This window comes from Schistocerca gregaria, chromosome 5, assembly GCF_023897955.1.
Source record: "Schistocerca gregaria isolate iqSchGreg1 chromosome 5, iqSchGreg1.2, whole genome shotgun sequence".
NCBI lineage: Eukaryota > Metazoa > Arthropoda > Insecta > Orthoptera > Acrididae > Schistocerca > Schistocerca gregaria.
This window is the reverse complement of record NC_064924.1, coordinates 543,289,038-543,306,118: the sequence shown is the minus strand read 5'-3', so window position 1 is coordinate 543,306,118 and position 17,081 is coordinate 543,289,038. Positions and strand designations below refer to the sequence as shown.

Below are 17,081 nucleotides of genomic sequence, written 5' to 3'. Positions count from 1 at the left end.
CCATATTTGCAGTGAGGATTATGTCAGATGTAGGAAATATAAACATAAAAAACTTGCATACTTAGCTTATTTTCATTCTATTGTGTCACTTGGGATCATATTCTGGGGTAACTCGTCAAACCGAGCAAAAGTTTTTAGCTTGCAAAATCATGTAATAAGACCCATTTGTGGTGTAAATTCAAGATCATCGTGTAGAAACCTGTTCCAGGAACTTGGTATTCTAACAACAGGTTCTCAGTATATCTATTCCTTAGTGAAATTTGATGCAAGTAATATGTCTCTATTTCCAGCCAATAGCTCAATATGCAGTATCAACATTAGGAATAAAAACAATCTACATAAAGCCCGAAAATCACTTACCTTGGTCCAAAAATCAGTCCAACATTCAGGAACACACATTTTCAATAAATTGTTAGCACCCATTAAAAAATTGGTTTCAGATAAAGCACATTTTAAACAGAGTTTGAAAGACTTTTTCATATGCAACTCTTTCTACCCTGTAGATGAATATCTTAACAGGGACTGTTAGACCAGCTTAAGTAAAAATATCTATTAGATTTCAGTTTTGACAGCATTTGATCACAAAAGTCAAGATTACGTGTCTGGATATGATAAATTTATTATTCTGACAGTGTTTTAATTCTTTACATATTAGCAATTCCAGTTTACTGTATTGTATTCACCTATTTTTACAATATGAAAAATGATCAGATCAGTGAGTATTATATCCAAATGTTTCATGTTTTTATATTGTACTTTCTGACTTGTTCTACAGCCACAAGAATCATCTCATTTTTGGATCTATGGAATAGAAACTGAATCTAATATAATCTTGTCAATTTTACAACTCTTGTCCACTGACACAACACCAGTCCCAAAAAATGACTGTAAGTAGGGGCATACAGGTTGGTAATCACCAGATACATACCTACTACATTAGACATTGCATACAAATAAGAATGTCCTGGACAATTTTCTCTTCTTGATACATACATATGACAGTTTGTAAGACAGCCAGCAAATCACAGACATTTCTGTATCAACTGGGCTCAAAGTAACAGATGCTTTGAGCAGATATTTATAGAACCAACTCATGAAGATAACGTCTTAGAACCTCCCCCTCCCCCCCCCCCCCCCCCAAGCAACAGACAGACCTGGACTTATCAAAGCAGCTAACACAGAGGAAGGTACTATGATAGTAACTATGATTAAGGACGATGTAAATAAAACAGAAAGAAACTTCCACATGGGAAAAATATATTAAAAACAAAGATTCCAAGACTTACCAAGCGGGAAAGCACCGGCAGACAGGCACATGAACAAAACACACAAACACACACACAGAATTACGAGCTTTCGCAACTGGCAGTTGCTTCGTCAGGAAAGAGGGAAGGAGAGGGAAAAATGAAAGGATGTGGGTTTTAAGGGAGAGGGTAAGGAGTCATTCCAATCCCGGGAGCGGAAAGACTTCCCTTAGGGGAAAAAAAGGACAGGTGTACACTCGCACACACACACACTCACACACATATCCACTCCTTACCCTCTCCCTTAAAACCCACATCCTTTCATTTTTCCCTCTCCTTCCCTCTTTCCTGACGAAGCAACTGCCAGTTGCGAAAGCTCGTAATTCTGTGTGTGTGTTTGTGTGTTTTGTTCATGTGCCTGTCTGCCGGCGCTTTCCCGCTTGGTAAGTCTTGGAATCTTTGTTTTTAATATAACTATGATTAAGGGTTTTACATGGAATGTTAAGACACACAGGAGGATAGTTTTAATTAACAAAGAGTGTTAGGATACAATTTGCAGAATATCTGAGTAGTTGGCACCAAACATTCAGTAATCCATGACAAATATGAGGAGCACAAATGGAAAAAAATTCAAAAGCATTGATCAATATGCCTCAGATAAGTATGTTCTGAGCAAAGTCCTAAGGGAGGGGAACGACCCACTATGGTTTAACAGTTGTGTTAGAAAATTGCTCCATAAACAAAAAGAGCTTCACCTCAGATTCGAGAGAAGTCCAAACTCAGCTGATAAACTAAAGCTGAACAAAGCGAAAATGAGCATAAAGAGAAGTGTTCAGTGGCCTCAAAAGCATAATTTTGTCAACTGATCTGAGTGAAAATGCTAAGAGGGTTGAGTTGTTTGGGGGAGGAGACCAGACGTTGAGGTCATCGGCCTCATTGGATTAGGGAAGGACGGGGAAGTAAGTCGGCCATGCCCCTTCAAAGGAACCACCCGGCATTTTCCTGGAGCGATTTAGGGAAATCACGGAAAACCTAAATCAGGATGGCCACACGTGGGATTGAACCGTCATCCTCTCGAATGCGAGCCCAGTGTGCTAGCCACTGTGCCACCTCGCTCGGCAAAAATGCTAAGAGGTTTTGGACTTAAGTACAATCAGTAGGTGGTTTGAAATCATCTATTCATCAACTCACAGACAATAAGGGCACTGAAACAGAAGATAACACAGAGAAGGGCGAAATACTAAATCCAGTCTTCCGAAACTGTTTCACAGCAGATGATCATAACAGAGTCCCTCCTTTCAATCATCGTACTAATGTGAAAATGGCAGATATTGAGATAAACAATCATGGAATACAAAAGCATGTACAATTTTTTAGTAGTGGAAAGGCATAAAGGCTAGATGAGATACCCATAAGAATATAAAAGGATTATGCAAAAGAAATTGCTCCTCTTCTAGCAGCATTTTATCGTAGACAGCTCGAGCAGTGAGGGGCACCTTGTGACTGGAAAGAAATGCAGGTCATTCTCGTTTTCAAGAATGGCTGCAGGATAGATGCACACAAATATCGACCTATATTGTTGCTGTCAATCTGTTGTACAATTATGGAACACGTTTTACGCTCAAGAGTTATGACAGAGATCTTGTGAAACTCAGCTTCCTCTGTTACTTCATGAAAACCACAGTGCTGTAGGCAATGGCACTCAGGTTGATGCCATGTTCCTCGACTTCATGAGGCATCTGACATTGTCTCACACTGTTGTTTAGTGGGGAATGTTGAGTTCGGATCAAATGTGGACTGGAGTCAAGACTTCCTTGCTGGCAGAACTCAACATGGAATGAAATTAGAGATGTAAATGTAATTTCTGGAGTACCACAAGGAAGTGTGATAGGACCATTACTATTTACTTTCTAGAAGAAAGTGTTGGATGCTCTTTAAGACTGTTCAGTGAAGATGCAGTTTTCCATAATAAAGTAGCTATGTCAGAAGACAGGATTTACTTGCAGGCTGACCTGCAGAGGATTGAAGATGGTGCAGGCTCTGGCAGTTGACCCTGAACATAAGTAAATGTAACATAATGTGAATACATGGGAAAAGAAAGTGACTGCTGTAGAACTAAATCATTAGTGGGAAACTGGTGGAAACAGTACCTACAATAAAATATCCAGGAGTAACCATCCAGAGCAATATTAAGTGGAAGGACTACATAAAAATACATTAGGAAAAATAGTCACCAGATTGAGATTCACAGGAAGAATCTTACAGAAATGTAACTCATCCATGAAGGAAGTGGCTTATAAGGTGCTTGTTTGACCAATTCTTGAGTACTGTTCATCAATGTGGGGTCCTCACAAGATAGAACTAATGAGAGAGAGAGAGAGAGAGAGAGAGAGAGAGAGAGAGAGAGATAGAGATAGAGAGATAGAGAGATAGAGATAGAGAGAGAGAGAGAGAGATAGAAAGAGAGAGATAGAAAGAGAGAGATAGAGAGAGAGAGAGAGAGAGAGAGAGAGAGAGAGAGATAGATAGAGAGAGAGATAGATAGAGAGAGAGAGAGATAGATAGAGAGAGAGAGAGATAGAGAGAGATAGAGAGAGATAGAGAGAGATAGAGAGAGATAGAGAGAGATAGAGAGAGATAGAGAGAGAAGATCCAGTGAAGAGTGGTGCATTTCATCATGTGATAGTTTAGTTGGTGCAAGAGCAGTACTGAGATCCCCAACAAACTCCACTGGTAGATGTTGCAGCAGAGGCGTTGCATATCACAGAGTGATTTTCTACTGGAATGTTGAGAGAGCACTTTCCGGGAAGAGTCAGAGAACGTATTACTTAGTCTCACGGGCCATTATGTGGCTTGGGGAGTTTGATGTAGAAGTACATTTAGCTTAAAGATATGATTAGGAAAAAATGACCAAATCACAATATCCTCCAGGTCTTGTTTAAATGCACTGTTACGCCAAAATGCTCTTCTGAAATAGAAACAAACATCTATTTGAAAGATATAAAAAGCAGAAAAAGGCTTCTAATATTGCAATTCATCAATTAAATAATTTCCTAATTCTTGTTAAGAACCAAATTTTAAAACATTTAAATTTCCATTGCACTGTCAGGATGTTCCTTTGCCCACATCAGAAACAACCATGTGGTTGTTTTCTAAGCAATGGACATTTGTTCAACTTGATGAACAGTGATGACTGGTGTTGATTGCACTTTGCAAAGTATTGAACCACAAAAAAGAAAAGTTTCTGGTAGAAAGCCTCTGCACAAAATCTGGGAAAGGTGCTTGCCCTGTAAGCTGCATGTTCCAATCTTTGCTCTCACGGTGACAGTGTCCAGCATCTTCATGCAGCTCTATCAAGCAGACCTGCAAATCACTCAGCCATACCCTAAGTGGGACTAAACGTTTTATTAAAAAAGAATGTAACTTGTAGAAGCTGTCTGCACCCAATGTTTCACCACTGAGGCACTTGTGGATTTTTAAGGTTCTTAGTGCTCCTCCCTCAGATCTTTGAAACACGTGTTCCTCATGCAAAATGAGTCCTCAGAACTTTATCAAATTTTAAAATCTAGAGCAGAAAATCCTATAAACAACTCTGGGAAAAAAACTAAATCCAATCCAAATTCACACACTGCATAAGTAGACCATAATGATATATGTATCTCAAAATTTCAGCATGTTATTGCAAGACATTTGTGTACAATGGAAGTTGACATATGTATTCAGTGACGTGGCCATTGTTCCACAACACAAGTTTGTAAAAACATATCGTAAACTGTTCTGCCTCTTCTTATCCTCTCCCACAGCTGTTTAATCACTAAGCAATAACATATAGACAGATTAACACAACCTATCATTAATGTTTACTGCACCTTAACTGCTAAAAACCAGTCGACTGTGCTTCCAACTAAAGTTCTCCCACACTTTAGCTACTGTACTCTGTATATTGAGTGGCAAATTGTACTGTCTTCCTGACACTGTGGTAGGAACTGGAACTGTCATAAGAATATGTTCAAAAGGAATCCAACACATGTCTGCCAAACATAGCCAATGAAATGATCTTGCTGGTCCTGCTGGTGCCATGAAGTTCACAAATACATCACCTTCTGCTTCACAGCACTCTGCAACACATCCTAAGTACCATTTTTCATCATAAACAGCAATAACATAGCAACCTGGTTGTATGTTGCTGCTTCTGAATCCCGAGTCACACACACTATGAACACACATGTTGCACATGAACCTGTAGTTATAACCGGACATTCTGCTCAATTGCACATTGTCTGAGTCCGCTGGAGAGAAGTGATGATGGCTCCTTGTGCCTGCAACAGTTTTAATGTGTTCTAGTCTGCTTTTTAGCAACTCTTCGACTGATTTCACCTCATCTTTTGGAACACAGAATGATTGTATGCCAGAGATATTTTTCTGTATCCAGGTAAATAATCGAAGAGGTGTTAGAATGTGACCTTCTGTAGGGTGCTGCAGACTAGCTCGTGATGTCATGCACTTAGTGGTAGCACCAATACCATCACATATATTTTTACCATGACTTGCTGCAAAAAAATTCCATTCTGCGTGAATCTGAAAATCATGGTAATGCATGCATAAAGTTTTGAGATTTTTACAGTTTTTGTGCTGACTAGCTGCCCCATCACCGAAGTATTCAGCAACATGTATGTGAAGCAGCTTGTTTTTCACATATGCCACGACAGTGCAAATGTGGGCATGAAATGCAATGGCATCATGAATTAAACAGTCACTAAAAACGCAAAGGTTCACGACAGACACATCACCTAATTCACCTCTATAGCAAATCACAAATGGCTGGAGAGTTGCTTGGCTGTTGTCCTAATGATATCCTTGGATGGCATCTTGAACTATAAAGACATAAATTTCATAAAAGTGTAGTATTACTACAGTTTCATCTTGTTTCAAATTATCCTTACAAAACTGGAGATAAGTCGATTGTGCTGTTGCTGTGAAGCTTTGTGTGGTCAGTTTGTCCCTTTTTTGACAACACATTTCAACAAAATCTTCCGCTGTGCTTTGCTTTGTGTCAAGATTTGTGCAATCCATGTGTGTCCATTGTTTATAAGAAACAAGTTTATTGTCATCCATAAGGAGTTCACCACACAGTTTGTTATTCATGTGTTCTGCAAGATTTGTCTTACCAGGGCACTTTTCACACCTGTGCATCATGCACGGGTAGGAACTGATGTCACACACTAGCAGCCTTTGTAATCCAGACCAGAATCATTTATAGCAACAAACATCAGCTTAGCATTTTGATGGGTCTCTCATACACAAACATTGTGTGTGCCCCTTGCACTTACAGGCACAACGCATTTTGTCTGAAGATTGAAAAAAAGATTATAAACCTACTCTGGTATTGGGATACTTGCCTTGAATTCTACATGTAGTTCTGATATGTTGCATAGCAACAGTCTTTTTTTCATCTGTACACGTACATTTCCCATTTTCACTGTTATATAGTCTTTTTTTTTTCCAGGCATTATTCGGCTGTAGTCATTACTTTCATAAAACTCCGACACTAGCACCTTTATTTCTTAACTCAATTGCTTACCCTGAGACTTCTGAAGTTGTGGAAGCACTCCTTGGGTGCTTTTATTTTCCTAACTTGATTTACCATATATGTAGAAACATTGAATTCCTCTGCGGTGTAGTCAACAGACCAGCTGGAAGATGCAAGGGTAAGAATAGCTACTTTTTCTGGCAAGTGGATATGGCACATTGCTCTTTCAAATCATGCACAATTTTGTCCAAATCAGAGCATTTCTGGCATGATTTCTTTTCCTTTGGAGCAGATAGTTCTTCCTCTTCCGCCATTAGTGGGTCAGCTATTTTGTGTTTTAATTCCATTTGAGCTTCTTGTAGTTTTCTTCTACCACAACTGCGCCTGTCTCTTTTTCCCATCTTTGTGTGTATTCACGGGAGACAAACTAAGAGCATTCACTGAAGTATTTAATTGCTCATCCGCTGTGGTTGAAGGTGGCTGATACTCTTCATCACTGTCATGTAAATTATCAGTGTATTCTTCATTTTTTAGCAGTGTAACATACCTGGAACATAACTTTTGTCCTGGTTTCATGCTAATTACCATGCACCGATTCACTTTCAATATTGATTTTATATCAATTTCTCTGAGGCTACACTTCACTGTCTTCTTATGAATCCGAAATGGATGAAAAGAACTTCTTTGTAGGAAAGAATACTTATGCAGAAACACTTTCATATGATACAACAAATGCTAAAGTTTTCTGGAACTGTGCTTCTTGTGTCCACAGGGTGTATCCCGGATCTACGTAGCAACAAAGCTGCTTCCAATTCATCCAGATCATACGGTACAAAGCGAATGCCACATTGTTCCATATATTGTTTTATGGAATTCAGATGCTTGTGTTCTACCAATATTGTAACTTCTTTGCACAAAAGCACCACTAGTACACTCTTCTGGCTCCATACTGTCTTTACACAACAGTACTGACCAGTCTGAACTAAAATCTTAAAAACATGAGTAACCTGCAATTGTTGCTTGTTTCCTTTGTTGTAACTGCCCAACAATGACTCATCCTGTCCCTGGAAACTACCATTGTTTAACTTTCTGTTGCCTAATGGTTCCCAACAATTGCTGCAGCTTTATCTGAAACGAGCTGTCTGCATCATCACTTTTCCTTGGTAAATCGTGTTAAAAGAAACATAACCAAATACATCTCTGTCAACTTTTATTGTACACAAATGCCTTGCAATAACAAGTTGAAATTTTGCACATATTATATTATGGTCTACTTATGCAGTGTGTGAATTTGGCTTGGATACTACTTGTCCCTTTTGTGGTACCACACTTCGAAAATCCATGTTTTTCAGGTAATTTTTCAAATTTTTGTAGTTTTGTGTGCATGTAACTGTTTGTGTGACTGATATGAGCAAGGTGAGTTCTGTGTGTGTTTAGGCCACATTAAGCTTACCACAAAAAAATTTATACCCTTTTGAGTGAATTATATTTGGCATAGAGGGCACCTACAATATGTACCTTTTAATGTATTACATTTTTTAATGTTGTTGGTGTTTTGATTCATGGAGTGTGTTCTCTAAATGGATGTTACTGGGTTGTAAAAATTTCACTGGACTGTGCGGAATAGTTCCGAAGTTATAAGACCTGAAGTTGGGTTTGAAGATAGATTGCCAGATGCGGGTTGCAATTTCTGGGTCACGCCACCTTCTTTCACAAGTCATAATTCTGGAACTTATTGGCAGGGGAAACTAATATTTTGTATATGAGTGTTCCACACATGATAGACTTAGTGTACTGAATTTCAGTCAAATCTGAGACTATGAGCTGGAGCCCCGGTTGAACTGACATGGAATGACCCAGACATTTTCTTCAATTGAAAAAGCTTATTATATAACTTAGAGAGTAAACGTCCTAAGTCAGCTTTACATGTAAGTTGTATGTGTAAAACTGAACTAGAATTTTAAAAATATTTCCAGCCTAAGTGATTGCAGATAAAGAATTTTCTTTCAGATAAATATATTAAAGAGAGTGGTGTTCCTCATGGAAATATTGTAAATGTAACCCTGCTTTTATTTTAATAAATACTGTGATTTCTACAATGAAGACCCCATAAATCAATATTTGTGAATATTTTTCCTACATTTTGTGTGTACTTGAGTTTTACCTGCACCAATCAACAGCAGTAGCTGCCATTTTAGAGATAAGAGAGGTGGGTAAAAAGTACAAGTTTTAGTTTTCCTTCATAAAGGAAATATTATACATAAGTGTTAATCATTATTGTCAGGTTTGCAACTTATCATACCCTGCCTTCTTAGCTGAATCATACATTTCCTTTCACCTATATAGGTCAACCACAGCTGACAACACCAACACCTACAACTACGAAAAATAAAATCAAAACCACAACACCTCAAAAACAAATAGACCCAAAAAACAATAAATCAAATGTGTTACCATACCACAACCAGCAAAGCTCACTGAAAAAACTTACAATTCTTATGTCCCGAACTACAAACACTGCCAACGATTTCACACATCCAATACCAAAGCTCAAATGAACGGAATACAACACATTACATTTATGTCACGGGTGGAATCGGATGCTTCCATTGAAGTGTCCAATCCCAATTATCATAGTTGTAGGTGGTGTTTTTGTGATATAAACAGTTGTAATTGAGCTGTATAGGACAAGGGAAGTGTCTGATTCCTGTGGATAATTTTTCTTTTTTTTCTTTTTTAGTAGAATGCTATATTTTTTATCATTTTGTTTGTTTCGAGATTGTGGTGTGTTTTTATTTATTTTTTATTGTTATATTTAGCTTGTTCCCACCCTAAATTCCGCGCGGTTCTCACATTAGTTTGATTGTATTTTTGGAGGGAGACGTTTTTGTCTTCTTTTCTATGTATATTCGTGTTTGTTGCCATATGTATCTAGTGACATCATAGGTACTGCCTGAAAGCTGTGAAGAGGAAGCAAGTTTGATTACCAATGCTAACACAAATTGGGCGAAGATTGGAATGGTGTATAGTCACTCAACCTGATGAGGTTTGTTGAGAAGATGCTTGGAAGATAAATGGCACCTCCAGTTTGGGAAAGCTTAAATTAATGACTATAAGGGCAATGTGTTAACCACAAGAACCTTCATAGCAATGCCCAGTTTTGTCTTAGGCAGAGGATAACACAGAGGTCAATTGACGGTGTATGCTCATCAAGACCTGATTGCTTAGTTATTTAGTTTTTTCCCCAGAGTTGTTTGTAAGACTTTCTGCTGTAGATTTTAAAATTTGATAAAGTTCTGAGGACTCATTTTGCATGAGGAACACGTGTTTCAAAGATCTGAGGGAGGAGCACTAAGAACCTTAAAAATCCATAAGTGCCTCAGTGGTGAAACATTGGGTGCAGATAGCTTCTGCAAGTTACATTCTGTTTTAATAAAACATTTGTTTAGTCCCACTTATGGTATGGCTGAGTGATTTGCAGGTCTGTTTGATAGAGCTGCATGAAGATGCTGGACACTGTCACCGTGAGAGCAAAGATTGGAACATGCAGCTTACAGGGCAAGCACCTTTCCCAGATTTTGTGCAGAGGCTTTCTGCCAGAAACTTTTCTTTTTTGTGGTTCAATACTTTGCAAAGTGCAATCAACACCAGTCATCACTGTTCATCAAGTTGAACAAATGTCCATTGCTTAGAGACTAACCACATGGTTGTTTCTGATATGGGCAAAGAACACCCTGACAATGTATTGGAAGTTTAAATGTTTTAAAATCTGGTTCTTAACAAGAATTAGGAAATTATTTAATTGATGAATTGCAATATTAGAAGCCTTTTTCTGCTTTTTATATCTTTCAAATAGATGTTTGTTTCTATTTCAGAAGAGCATTTTGGCGTAACAGTGCATTTAAACAAGACCTGGAGGATATTGTCATTTGGTCATTTTTTCCTGATCATATCTTTAAGCTAAATGTACTTCTACATCAAACTCCCCAAGCCACATAATGGCCCGTGAGACTAAGTAATACGTTCTCTGACTCTTCCCGGAAAGTGCTCTCTCAACATTCCAGTAGAAAATCACTCTGTGATATGCAACGCCTCTGCTGCAACATCTACCAGTGGAGTTTGTTGGGCATCTCAGTACTTCTCTTGCACCAACTAAACTATCACATGATGAAATGCACCACTCTTCACGGGATCTCTCTCTCTCTCTCTCTCTCTCTCTCTCTCTCTCATTAGTTCTATCTTGTGAGGACCCCACATTGATGAACAGTACTCAAGAATTGGCCAAACAAGCACCTTGCAAGCCTTTTCCTTCATAGATGAGTTACATTTCTGTAATATTCTTCCTGTGAATCTCAATCTGGTGACTGTTTTTCCTAATGTATTTTTATGTAGTCCTTTCATTTAATATTGCTCTGGATGGTTACTCCTGGATATTTTATTGTAGGTACTGTTTCCACCAGTTTCCCACTAATGATTTAGTTCTACAGCAGTCACTTTCTTTTCCCATGTATTCACATTATGTTACATTTACTTATGTTCAGGGTCAACTGCCAGAGCCTGCACCATCTTCAATCCTCTGCAGGTCAGCCTGCAAATCAATACCGTCTTCTGACATAGCTACTTTATTATGGAAAACTGCATCTTCACTGAACAGTCTTAAAGAGCATCCAACACTTTCTTCTAGAAAGTAAATAGTAATGGTCCTATCACACTTCCTTGTGGTACTCCAGAAATTACATTTACATCTCTAATTTCATTCCATGTTGAGTTCTGCCAGCAAGGAAGTCTTGACTCCAGTCCACATTTGATCCGAACTCAACATTCCCCACTAAACAACAGTGTGGGACAATGTCAGATGCCTCATGAAGTCGAGGAACATGGCATCAACCTGAGTGCCATTGCCTACAGCACTGTGGTTTTCATGAAGTAACAGAGGAAGCTGAGTTTCACAAGATCTCTGTCATAACTCTTGAGCGTAAAACGTGTTCCATAATTGTACAACAGATTGACAGCAACAATATAGGTTGATATTTGTGTGCATCTATCCTGCAGCCATTCTTGAAAACGAGAATGACCTGCATTTCTTCCCAGTCACAAGGTGCCCCTCACTGCTCGAGCTGTCTACGATAAAATGCTGCTAGAAGAGGAGCAATTTCTTTTGCATAATCCTTTTATATTCTTATGGGTATCTCATCTAGCCTTTATGCCTTTCCACTACTAAAAAATTGTACATGCTTTTGTATTCCACGATTGTTTATCTTAATATCTGCCATTTTCACATTAGTACGATGATTGAAAGGAGGGACTCTGTTATGATCATCTGCTGTGAAACAGTTTCGGAAGACTGGATTCAGTATTTCGCCCTTCTCTGTGTTATCTTCTGTTTCAGTGCCCTTATTGTCTGTGAGTTGATGAATAGATGATTTCAAACCACCTACTGATTGTACTTAAGTCCAAAACCTCTTAGCATTTTTGCCGAGCGAGGTGGCACAGTGGCTAGCACACTGGGCTCGCATTCAAGAGGACGACGGTTCAATCCCGCGTGTGGCCATCCTGATTTAGGTTTTCCATGATTTCCCTAAATCGCTCCAGGAAAATGCCGGGATGGTTCCTTTGAAAGGGCATGGCCGACTTACTTCCCCGTCCTTCCCTAATCCAATGAGGCCGATGACCTCAATGTCTGGTCTCCTCCCCCAAACAACTCAACCCTCTTAGCATTTTCACTCAGATCGGTTGACAAAATTATGCTTTTGAGGCCACTGAACACTTCTCTTTATGCTCATTTTCGCGTTGTTCAGCTTTAGTTTATCAGCTGAGTTTGGACTTCTCTCGAATCTGACGTGAAGCTCTTTTTGTTTATGGAGCAATTTTCTAACACAGCTGTTAAACCACAGTGGGTCGTTCCCCTCCCTTAGGACTTTGCTCAGAACATACTTATCTAAGGCATATTGATCAATGCTTTTGAATTTTTTTCCATTTATGCTCCTCACCTTTGTCATGGATCATTGAATGTTTGGTGCTGACTGCTCTTGCAAATTGTATCCTATCACTCTTTCTCTGTGTTAGGTGCTTTGTTTGATAACTCTAGGTCTGTCTTTTGCTTGGGGGGTGTGTCTAAGATGTTATCTTCATGAGTTGGTTCTCTAAATAACCGCTCAAAGCATCTGTTACTCCTAGCCCAGTTTACTGATCTTGATATAGAAATGTCTGTGATTCGCTGACTGTCTTACAAATCTGAGACTATCAGCGGGAACATTTTCTCGAATTGGTTGAATTGACATCTGTGATATTTACAGCCTCTGAAATTATACACTCAACAATCCACTATTTCATTCCAGAAATGAAGGAATCTTCTACATACCTAGAAACGGTTTATAATAGCCTCTCGTGAAGGGTCAGGACAATTCCCCTAATGCCTTTTTTTTTTTAAGTTTCAGTAAGAATCTAACTGGAGTTTATTTGTAGATAATTGCAACATACTATACTGAGCAATGTCTAGCCTGGAATTGTTTAATTAGGCTCTAGTACAAAGTTCTAATCCTCTCTTAGAAAAAGGACAGTTGTACAATTCTGGACCGATGGAGCTGTATTCCACTCATTCATCCCCAATGTTGCGTTTATGACACCATAAAACGCGATCTTGTGCACTGTCAGTGGTTGCATGACAAAAAATTATCTGGTATTTGCAACGCTGTTTCACCAAGAAATGTTAAAATTAGTCCTCCTTTGAGTACAACAGCAATCTGCATTGATTGCTGCTGCTATAGACTCTTCTGAACCACTCCCAAATGATGTTTTGAGGGAGAGTAGTGGTGGCGGTGGTGGTGGTGGTGGGACCTGACTTAATTCATGAACTGCTGCCATTATCTCCCCTTCATACTTGATAGAGAAGTGGTGGCAACGGTAAAAAAAACTGACTGCGGCGGAGAGAGTGGTGTGCTGACCATGTACCGTGCCCCCTGTATCCACAACACATAAGGGCTGAGGACTACACGGCAGGCAGTTGGTACCATCAGACCTCCACACCTTGTTTGGTTGGCATTAATTTCACGTCTGTATTAGGAAGCAATCAATGGATGCAAAACACTACCGAAGTCCTACTGAAATTAATGGCAACATAAGGGCAGAAGAGTAGGCCAAAGACAAAAGGGGCCCATTGGAGTACTGGAATGCACTGTTGGCCTACTATTTCAAGAGCATTGTAATCTGACTTTGGGCACAAGCATTGGCACAGTACTCACAGCACTTTGTGTGTGCTGAATTCTCCAAGGAGGAAAAAGAGATTCAGACTGAAAGTACTTTAGCACAACTGTGTCAGTATATTTAAACCACATCTCCTCGAAATAATAAAATAAGATTACAATCTGCGCATGAAGCTCCCACGCGTCTGCGGCATATGTTTTAGAATTATCTCATTAGTACAGGATTTTCTTAGGCTGTTTTTTTCTTGCATTGGAGAATGGCATGTTGCTTCTTATGGGGACATACAAGTTCCATTCAATGGAAGCTTCTGGACAGCTGCTTGTTACTTGATATTCCTTTGGTGACAGAATCCAAAATGCACTGGCAGATGCACATGATGTTTTTAAAGGTATCACATGGTGCCTGTGTAACATTCTTCATCTTAGTGACAGTTTTGTTCGGGACTGGAGCTAACAACACAGTAGACAATGAGGGATGCAATACTACAGAAAACTTCATAATATTTTTTCCTTCAGTAAAACAAAGCACTATCTTCTTTCCACACTATTGGCTGTCTGAGAAAAATATGGGAAGCTGGACTGAGCCTGACTTGTGTTCAGCTGGCCCACATTTTCCGATGGCTGCTGTTGCCCAATATGCAACTGCAATCTCTCACAACTTATAACAATTATTAGCGAATGTCTGTGATTCACTGTGGTATCATACCTATTAGTAAATAATGCTGCATGAATAGATTCAGGGTAATTAGTGTGTCAAAGGTGAGGATGAAAACCACGGTTATCTTTCGCCACGACTTTATTTTCTTCCCCCTGATATTGTGGCACAAACATTTTAGTTCTGATAATTGATCTTTCCTGCTCACAACCATAAACTTTTATTTTTTTGAAACTGGTGTTAAAAGCATGACATTCCGCAACTTCGAGGAGTAGCACACACGGGAACAATACGATGCATGTAAATAACCAGTCGTCGGCACAATATCAATACGTGGCGGGTTCAGCGACATTAAAAAGTAGGAATGTCCGCTAAGATTACAAATATTGCAATTTAATTTTTATGGACTTCAACAATTTATGTCAACTAACAGTATTAATATTGCAATGTAATTTTATATGCTTTAACAACTTATATTCTACAACAGAAAAAATTGTACGAAATTATTTCAGAACTCACATTGTCAAATAGGCCTATTTCTCAATATACTTCATTCATTTCATTTGACAGCTATCTACGTGAGCACACGGAACAGAAAATAAAAACAGAAAATATGTCCTTCATTGTTGAAAGATCTTACACTCCACTTCTTCGTAACCCCACAAGAACTGACGATAAATGTTGGACTCAACTTTTACACTAACCCTGGTAATGACATATTTTTGTTTACATTGCCTTTGCTCACTCTTCTTTTTCTAATAATCGACATCCGCCTACTACTGTCTTGCGTTGTATATGTATATCGATACGTAGAATTCCGGTCGATTCTTATATAATTCTACAGAACGAAACGTCAAAACATTCCCTAATAAATTCCAAATGGTGATTTTCAAAGAGGCCGTAAACGGAAAAATGCAAGGATTCCCGGAAAAAAACGTTCGACGATTATGATTTGAACGCTTAATTCTTATTAGCACAGCATTATTTGACTATGACATCGCGTTCCTTTCCGTTGACATCCAATTTCAGTTCACAATAGACGTCAAGGGAACAGTAGGAAACGACAAGGTCAAATCCCTGTGTATTCAGACTAGACGGACAATCAGCTTAAAGGCCAATTCACGCGGGCCGTCACTGGACCGTCACGTTACGACCCTTCAAGTCACTTCAAGACCGGTGATCTCAACTCAAAGGACTTCCCTCAACTGTTTTTGCGGTAGTTCAGGTCTTTGCAAGATGCTTTTCAACTGTTTCTAGGTGCGAGGTGCACATATACAACGTGGTAACTTATAGACGTGGATGCTGCAGTGTACATTTGTAATAATATGTCATTGATTAGACTCAAATAGTTCGCAGGTTGTGTATTAGAGAAAGAAAACAGAAGTGTAAAACAATATAAAAAAGAGTGAGGGTTCGAAAAATGTAATTACATGGTACAGAAGCATCCTGTTTACTTGGGGATCCCAAAACCGATTTCGTAAACCAATTTCCCAATTCCACTTTTCATTGGTTATGTAAACACTTCGAAACCAATTCAGGAAAGATGCTTCTGGATGGTTGCTGGTTTACCAATTCCGCAATCTATTTTCGCTCCCATATAAATACAACTGGCTTTGTAACATTTTTGAGGTGTCATGTTTCGTCTTGTTTTTAAAAATTTACAGCTAATATCGACGGAGTCGCTTTTTGTACAGTGAACGATGAGTGGAAATATTAAACTGGAACTGTTTACACTTCGTCTAATTGAAGAGAAATAGCGATTATGCTGACTAAATCAGAAAGTATACCAGCGTCCAGCTGTTTTCCAGGCGCCATATTTAACTCGGCAAGCAAACCAGTTTCAGACCTTAACATCCAAAAACATGACAACAAAGAACAGTTTACGGGATTCGATTTTCTTCTTTCGGAATATGTGTCACATGTAAACGTAGTGAAGGGGAGTTTCACAGGGATGGGACATGCTGTGACGTGACGGTCAATGTGAATTGGCCTTGCCTTCGTGTAGCCCAGTAACAGGAAGCTCGAGGAAGAGGAATCTGCATTTTATATTTTAGACAGTTGAACTTTGTCACGTTGAATTATACCCAGAATTACTGAAAGAAACCCAGTATTACGAGCTGCCAGTAGTTTGTTTACAGTTAAGTTTAGTAGCTTGTCCAGTGCAAATCTGTTTGCAGTAGTCGCGTTTCCCTCAATACCTTTCCCCTCAAGAACATAAAGGTTTTCTTTACACCTTGTATTTGGTTTTTAATAGTTCAAGCGCCCTATTTGTGCTGTAATTTGCTAGTGGAATCACATAAATATTCTACAATCATTGCTTGGAAAACTGTCCAGAGATCTACTTAGCAATAAATAAGCCTAACACAAATATTTAAACAAACAACTTCCAGTGTCTGAAGATTTCAGTTCATTTCTTTAAGAAATGCTACAAATGCCTGACAACATTAAAG

At 38.9% G+C, this 17,081-nt stretch overlaps 1 protein-coding gene across 1 annotated transcript in view; it reads right to left on the bottom strand.

Moving 5' to 3' along the window:
- Positions 1-15,838, bottom strand: part of LOC126272071 (vacuolar protein sorting-associated protein 52 homolog) — a 106,823-nt gene extending 90,985 nt beyond the window's left edge. The window contains exon 1 of the mRNA XM_049974617.1: positions 15,151-15,838. The gene's annotated coding sequence lies outside the window, so the exon portion shown is untranslated. The remainder of the gene's footprint in view (positions 1-15,150) is intronic.
- Positions 15,839-17,081: the final 1,243 nt, after the last annotated feature.